Genomic DNA, 9,192 nt, shown 5'->3' on the forward strand with positions numbered 1-9,192 from the left:
GAAGAAGTGTAGTCCAGATAGCTGTGTGAGTCAGTGGGTTTATAGTAGATGTCAGTCACTAGTCTGTCTCCTGTGATGGAGATGGTGAGGTCCAGAAACGGTAGGGAGATGTCGGAGATAGTCCAGGTATATTTAAGAGCAGGATGGAAATTGGTAGTGAAGTGTATGAAGTCAGTGAGTTCTGCATGGGTACAAGAGGTAGCATCAATGCAGTCGTCAATGTAGCGGAGGTAGAGTTCGGGGATGGGGCCAGTGTACGTCTGGAACAGGGATTGTTCGACGTACCCGACAAAGAGGCAGGCGTAGCTAGGGCCCATGCGAGTGCCCATTGCAACGCCTCTGGTTTGGAGGAAGTGGGAGGAGTCAAAGGAGAAGTTGTTAAGGGTAAGAACCAGCTCTGCTAGGCGGAGGAGAGTTGGTAGATGGGGATTGGCTGGTTCTACGGTCGAGGAAGAAACGGAGGGCTTCAAGACCATCCTTGTTGGGGATGGAAGTGTAGAGTGACTGGACATTCATGGTAAAGATGAGGGAGTGGGGGCCTGGAAACCGGAAGTTATCGAGGAGATGGAGAGCATGTGAGGTGTCTTGGACATAGGTGTGGAGGGATTTGACCAGGGGGGATAGGATGGAGTCGAGGTAGGTGGAAATAAGTTCAGTGGGGTGCTAGATGGTGCCTACAAGGCATTTGATTAAGTCCCCCATGGTAGGCTGATCCATAAGATGTAAATGCATGGGATTTACTGTGGCCTTCTCATATTATTTCAGAATTGGCTTACTGATAGAAGACAGAAGGTTGTGGTAGAAGGACATCAAGTGGAAACTGGAGGTCTGTGAACAGTGGGGCTCCACGGGGATTTGTGCTGGGATTTATGCTGCTTGTGATACATACAAATGACTTTTTAAAAAAATTGTTAATTTTTATTTTATTTTAGAGATACAGCGTGGAAACAGGCCCTTTCGGCCCACTGGGCCTTTTTCCTTGGGCGGTCATGGTGGTGCAGCGGTAGAGTTGCTGCCTTACAGTGAATGCAGTGCCGGAGACCCGGGTTCCATCCCGACTACGGGTGCTGTCTGTACAGAGTTTGTACATTCTCCCCGTGACCTGCGTGGGTTTTCTCCGAGATCTTTGGTTTCCTCCCACACTCCAAAAACGTACAGGTTTGTAGGGTAATTGGCTCGGTATAAGAGTAAATTGTCTTTAGTGTGTATAGGATAGTGTTAGTGTGCGGGGATCATTGGTCGGTGTGGACTCGGTGGGCCGAAGGGCCTGTTTCCATGCTGTATCTCTAAACTAAACTAAACTAAAGATGATATGAATGGGAAAAGTGGTGTATAATGATTGGAAAGCATAAGATTTAGAATGATAGGAAAGGGGCTCTCACTCTCACAGTGCATCTGGATTCAACATTAACCTTGACAAAAGTATTGGGTGAATACTCTAAGGTGAAAAAACTGAAGGATATGGTGCAATAGATTAACTCGCTTACTGTTTGAAAAAACTGCATGCTGTATGGGCCAAATAGACTTATCTATAATGAGTTGGAAGGAATTACAGAAGCTGGTTTAAACCGAAGATAGACACAAAAAGCTGGAGTAACTCAGCAGGTTGACAGCATCTCTGGGAAAAAGGAATAGGTGATATTTCTGGTCGGGACCCTTCTTTAGTGTGAAGTCTCCAGAGATGCTGTTTGTGTCAGATTTCTTGATATCATATAGAAATATATGTAGAATGCATATATTCTATATATAGTTATATCAAATCTGAAACTGATGTACTGTTGTTTGGTTCTATAACATACTTATTTACTAGTTTATTAAAAGTAGCTGCATTATTTGAACATTTTTTAAAACATAGCAATGATTTAGGTATAAAACATCTTGTCTACGTAATTTGATGCTTAACATTCTGAGCATACATCAATAGGGAGATACAGCAAGGAAGTAGACACTTCGGCCCACTGGATCCACACCGGCCAGTGATCACCTGTACACCTGTATATGTACACATGTACACCTGTATATGTACACCTGTACACCTGTATATGTACACCTGTACACCTGTATATGTACACCTGTACATGTACACCTGTACACCTGTATATGTACACATGTACACCTGTATATGTACACCTGTATATGTACACCTGTACACCTGTATATGTACACCTGTATATGTACACCTGTACACTAGTTCTATCCGACACACTAGGGACAATTTACAGAAGCCAAGTAACCTACAAGCCCACAAATCACTGGAATGTGGGAGGAAACTTGGGGCATCCAAGAGTCAAGGATCAAGAGTCAAGAATGTTTTATTGTTGTGTGTCCCAGAGAGAACAATGACATTCTTACTTGCAGCAGCACAACAGAATGTAAACATAGTACACTGGAAAAGAAATAATAAACTAGAGAGAAAAAAAAGTTCAGCCTGTGTGTATATATACACATACTCACAGATAGTACACAGATATATATATATATATATATATATATATATATATATAGATCAAATATATATATACATATATAGATATATACAAACAGACATGCACACATACGCACATACAAAAACAAACATTAATAGTGCAATAATATCAATAATAGTCTATGTAGTTCAGAGCTTATTTGAGGTTGTAGTGTTTAATAACCTGATGGCTGTAGGGAAGAAGTTGTTCCTGAACCTGGACGTTGCAGTTTTCATGCTCCTGTACCTTCTTTCCGATGGCAGGGGTGAGATGAGTGTGTGGCCAGGGTGGTGAGGGGTCTCTGATGATGCCTTTTTGAGGCAGTGACTCCTGTACATCCCTTTGATGGTGGGGAGGTCAGAGCCGGTGATGGACTGGGCAGTGTTCACAACTTTTTACAGTCTTTTCCACTCCTGGACATTAAAGTTGCTGAACCAGGCCATGATGCAACCAGTCAATATGCTCTCTACTGTACACCTGTAGAAGTTCAAGAGAATCCTCTCTGACATACCGAATCTCCGTAATCTTCTCAGGAAGTAGAGGTGTTGATGTGCTTTATTTATAATTGCATCAGTGTGCTGGGTCCAGGAAAGATCTTCAGAAATATGCCCGCCCAGGAATTTGAAGTTTTTGACTCTCTCCACTATCGTCCCGTTGATATAAACAGGATTGTGCGTCCTCATCCTTCCTCTTCCAAAGTCCACAATCAGTTCCTTGGTCTCAAGGACATTGAGAGCCAGGTTGTTGTGCGGGCAGTCGATTAATCTCACTTCTATACTCTGACTCATTACCATCTGTAATTCGTCCAACAATGGTGGTGTCGTTGGTGAACTTGAAAATGGAGTTTGCACAGTGGTATAGAGTGAACTGGAGAAAGCCCACACGGTCATGGGGAGATTATACAAATTACATACACAGAGCACCTGTGGTCAGGATCAAATCCGGGTCTCTGGTGCTGTAAGGCAGGAATTCTACTGCTGCGCCACCACTTTGTTCTGGGCAGCACCGCCGCCCAGCACTTTGTTCCTCCAGCACTCTGTTTCTCAAGAGGTCAGCATCTGCAGTCATGAAGTGATTAGAGAACTAATATTCTGTAATCACCCAGATGAATACATGAGTTCTGGTCAAGCAGGCAAAGAGATCAACATACAGTATGACATAGAGTCACACAGCATGGAAACAACCCTTCAGGCCCACCACGTCTGGTTGAGCATTAAGTCATTAACATTCATTCCACATTATTTTTGGATTTAGAGATACAGCGCAGAAACAGGCCCTTCGGCCCACCGGGTCCGTGCCTGCACACTAACACTATCCTACACCCACTAGGGACAATTTTTACATTTGCCCAGCCAATTAACCTACATACCTGTACATCTTTAGAGTGTTGGAGGAACCCGAAGATCTCGGAGAAAACCCACACAGGTCACGGGGAGAACGTACAAACTCCATACAGACAGCACCCGTAGTCAGGATCGATCCTGAGTCTCCGGCGCTGCATTCGCTGTAAGGCAGCAACTCTACCGCTGCGCCACCGTGCCGCCCATATCGTCATTGTTTATCGTCAACCCTCCCGAGGCGGGAGTTTCGATCATCCCGACGCGAGGGCTCGGACATCGGACAGTCGACAGCGGCGACTGTGGACGGTTCAACAGCCCCGACCGCGGGTGAATAAAGAGGAAGATGATTGAACTTTATTACCTTCCATCACAGTGAGGAATGTGGAATCCGCTGTGGTGGATGTTTATGTTAAATTTTATTTGATGTGGCTGTGTGTCTTGTTGCTTTTCACTTAGTATAGCTGTGTGGTAACTCAAATTTCACTGTACCTTAATTGGTACATGTGACAATAATTTATCTTGAATCTTGAATCTACGCCTCATTTCCACTCTCTATCCCAGGTTCCACCATTCAACTACACATCAGGGACAACATATTAACCTACCAGTACTCATACCTTTAGCATGTGGGAGAAAACCAAAACATCTCGGAGAAATCTGTGTGGTCATACTGTGAATGCACAAACTCCACATTGAGGCCAGAATTGAACAAGGGTCATCACAGGAGTGAAACAGTAGGGCAGCGATTAATGTGTAGGAAGGAACTGCAGATGCTGGTTTACACCAAAAATAGACACAAAATGCTGGAGTAACTCAGCGGGACAGGCAGCATCTCTGGAGAGAAGGAATGGGTGATGTTTCGGGTCGAGACCTTTCTTCAGACTGAGAGTCAGGGGAGAGGGGGACGGGGATTGGAAGGGTAAGGTGTGAAAACGAGAGGTTGAAGGGGACAACTGTTGCTGCCAAGAACAGAAGTGTCCTCACCATGATTCAAGATTCAAGGTCCCCCCAACTCCCCCCCTCCACCCCACATATATAACAAACCAAGAAATACTAAAACATACTTTACCACATACTTAAAATAACAAAAACAGGAGAAAGGACAGACAGACTGTTGGCGGGGCAGCCAGTGCTGGTGGCGCCACCCGGTGGAGTTCAATCTAAGCTTTTTATCCGGCACACTCGGGGACCTGAAGTGAGTGGGGAAAATGTGCAAACAGAAATTGAGCAGGCTTGCTTTCAAAGAAAATAGATTCCAGAACTAATCTTATCCTGACCAAAGGAAAGGAACAGATGTCCAAGGCACTGGTTATATCTGAGTCCATCATTACATTCAACACTCCCCATCTCCTCTCCAGTGGCTGACTCCTGAAAGCCATGATACCATGGATCGTCCTGGATTGAGCAGGGGGGAAGGGAAGTGGGCAGCAAAAGTATCTCCTGACTTTTATTGATGAAGAATATCTGGACAGGTATCTAAACAAGATCATCTATTTTGCCAAGATGGGCGGCACAGTGGCGTAGCAATAGAGCTACTGCCTCACAGTGTCAGAGACCCGGGTTCGATCCTGACTATGGGTGCTGTCTGTACGGAGTTTATATGTTCTCCCCGTGCCTGCATGGGTTTTCTCTGAGATCTTCAGTTTCCTCCCACATTCCAAAGGCGTACAGGTTTGTAGATTAATTGGTTTAGTATAAATGTAAAATTATCTCTAGTGTGTGTAGGGTAGTGTTAATGTGTGGGGATAGCTGATCGGCGCAGACTCGGTGGGCCGAAGGTACTATTTCCACACTGTATCTCTAAACTAAACTAAACTCAGATATAATCTGAATTTTTTGAAGAAGTTATAAAATCAATGAGAAAATGGAAACCTAGTAGATAGTAGATAGGTTTCTACCTGAACTTTCTAGAATTGTATGGTAGACATGGCTTACATGTGGATTTTGAATAGTTTTGAACCAGCCAGAAAGTAACAATGTTGCATCAAACTATGTTATTTCATGGAGATACAAGAAAGTGCAGATGCTGGAATCATGAACAAAACACAAAGTGCTCGAGCACGTCAGCTGGTCAGACAACATCTAGCGAGGGAATGAACGGACTGCATTTTGGGTCAGGACCCTTCTTGAGAATCTGAGTTTAGTTTACTTTAGGGATATAGCATTGAAACAGGTACTTCAGCCCACCAAGTCCACATCAACCATCAATCGTTATATGTTGTACCAGGAAAAAAACTGCAGATGCTAGTTAAGGTAGACACAAAAATGCTGGAGTAACTCAGCGGGTCAGGCAGCATCGTGGGAGAAAAGGAATGGGTGATGTTTCGGATTGAAACCCTTCTTCAGACTGAAGAAGGGTCTCGACCCGGAACGTCACTCATGCCTTCTCTCCTGAGATACTGCCTGACCCGCTGGGTTACTCCAGCATTTTGTGACTATCTTATATGTTGTACTACTTTTGCATCCACACCCTACACCAATGGAAATTTACAGCATCCAATTAACCTACAAACCTGCACATCTTTGGAATGTGGATGGAAACCAGAGCACGCAGAGGAAACCCATGCAGTCACAGGGAGAACTTGCAAACTTCACACAGACAGCACCCGAGGTCAGGATCAAACCCGGCTCTCTGGTGCTGTGAGTGAGCTACCAGTGCTACTAGCTGCGCCACTGTGCACAAATCTTTGTGTATGCTTGGGAACATGTCACATTAATATTTATTGCATGTGAATTTAGGAAAATGCACTTTTTACAGAACAGAGTGGGTTGCTCAAAACCAATGAAAGAACAATGTTTCCTATAATAATTATAGGTTGCAGACATTTAGAAAATGGAGTAATAGTGCATCATAATGTAGTTCCGTGGATTTATTATGGCTGGTTTAGCAAAAGAGCTTTTTGGTTATTTATGGCAGCAACATAACATTTTGTTACGTTGATAGAAAATGCGAAGTACTATCTAAATTGCCTCATAAATACCACGCATTCTATGAGGAAATAGCTACATCTAAGAAAACTCTGGTTAATTATAATAAATGTTGCTTATTTTATCTATCTAAGTGACTCGTGTAGCTCAGTGTGACAGTGTAGTCACACAATGTGGGTGTGTACGTGATGTAAGATTTTTTCCATGTGATTTAATAATTAATGAGGTTTCACCAAAGTGCTGGCAATTTGCTGCCTCCCACCATTCATCCTTATTGAGTCAGAGTTGCCGCTGGGTGATTTAGATTGTATTTTTGACAAACACTGCCTTTTTTCTACATCAACCTGGCAGAATTACTGATAGCACCGTTCCCCTACAACTATAAATATTGGATTCCCCCCAACCTCCCTTTCTATTCTACTGAACATTGAATAATACAGTTAGTTTAGAGATACAGCGCGGAAATCGGCCCCTCGGCCCACCGAGTCCATGCCAACCCTCAATCCCCACACAGTCACACTATGATACATACACTAGGGACAATTTACACACATACCAAGCCAATTAACCTACAAACCTGCACGTCTTTGGAGTGTGGGAGGAAACTGAAGATCTCAGAGAAATCCCACACAGGTCACGGGGAGAACGTACAAACTCTGTACAGACAGCACCCATAGTCGGGATTGAACCCGGGTCTCTGGCGCTACATTCGCTGTAAGGCAGCAACTCTACCGCTGCCCCACCATTCTGTTATTGAGTAGGAAGGAACTGTAGATGCTAGTTAATACTGAAGATAGACACAAAATGCTGGAGTAACTCAGCGGGGCAGGCAGCATCTCTGGAGAGAAGGAATGGATGATGTTTCGGGTCGAGACCCTTCTTCAGAGTCAGAGGAGAGGGAGAGATAAGGAATGGTAAGGTATGAAAATGAGACATCAAAGGGGACGAGTATAAAAAAAATGTAGGATAGATCATTGTTAGCTTTGGGGAAGGTGACAACGAAACATACAGAGATAACATTTCATCAGGCGGCCAGTCAGACTGGTCGGAGAACCAGGAAGTGATAGGGATGGAGAGAGAGGGAAAGCAAGGGTTACTTGAAGTTAGAGAAGTCAACATTTATACCGCTGGGGTGTAAGCTGACCAAGCGAAACATGAGGTGCTGTTCCTCCAGTTTGAGTTGGGCCTCACTCTGACATTTATTTACATGATAGAAAATACAATGGTTTCCAGAAATAACATGCAGTAAAGTGGAAGTTGCTTTTCTGGATCAACCTACAATGTGGAAACCAGACCTGACTGTCCAGATGAACCAAATGCTGAACAGGTAATGAAATATTGAATTGAGAAAAAAATAGTCATTTAGTCAGTCTGCACAAGGAACTGAAGATGCTGCTTTATGAAGAAGGAAAAAAAAAGCTGAAGTAACTCAGTGGGTCAGGCAGCATCTGTGGAGAACATGGATAGGTGACGTTTCACAGAGTGCTGGAGTAACTCAGTGGGTCAGGCAGCATCTGTGGAGAACATGGATAGGTGACGTTTCCCGTCAGGACCTTTCTTCAGACTGACTGTATGGGGCGGTGGTGGAAGTTGCTCCCAAGACGAGGCTTTCCATTCTCGGACATCTGAGCCATCCTCTTTCTTTAGTAAAAGTGTTATCACCCCCTCCCCCGCTACCTTAGATGGGTTCCTCATCCACATCTCCTCTGTATCTTATAGAAGGTCTCTATAAGAGGGGATCTTATAGAGACATAAAATTATAAACAGGTCAGGCAGCATCTCAGGAGAGAAGGAATGGGTGACGTTTCGGGTCGAGACCCTTCTTGACCTGCTGAGTTACTCCAGCATTTTGTGAATAAATACCTTCGATTTGTACCAGCATCTACAGTTATTTTCTTACGCTAAAAAATTATAAAAGGACTGGACAAGCTAGATGCAGGAAAAATGTTCCCAATGTTGGGCGAGTCCAGAACCAGGGGCCACAGTCTTAGAATAACAGAGAGGCCATTTAAACCTGAGGTGAGAAGGAACGTTTTCACCCAGAGAGTTGTCAATTTGTGGAATTCTCTGCCACAGAGGGCAGTGGAGGCCAAATCACTGGATGGATTTAAGATAGAGTTAGATTGAGTTCTAGGGGCTAGTGGAATCAAGCGATATGGGGAGAAGGCAAGCACGAGTTATTGATTGTGGATGATCAGCCATGATCACAATGAATGGCGGTGCTGGCTCGAAGGGCTGAATTGTCTCCTCCTGCACCTATTTTCTATATTTCTATGGTTCTATGTACCATACTCTCGCTCCACCCAAAGCAAGGTGGAACAAGGATAGAGTTCCCCTACCTTCCACCCCACCAACCTCTACATCCAACATAACATTCTCCAACATTCCTGCCTCTTCAACATGATCCCACCACCACTCACATCTTCCTATCCTCACCCCTTTCCTCAGAGACTGCTCCA

This window comes from Rhinoraja longicauda, chromosome 16 (genome assembly GCF_053455715.1).
Source record: "Rhinoraja longicauda isolate Sanriku21f chromosome 16, sRhiLon1.1, whole genome shotgun sequence".
In the NCBI taxonomy this organism is placed as follows: domain Eukaryota; kingdom Metazoa; phylum Chordata; class Chondrichthyes; order Rajiformes; family Arhynchobatidae; genus Rhinoraja; species Rhinoraja longicauda.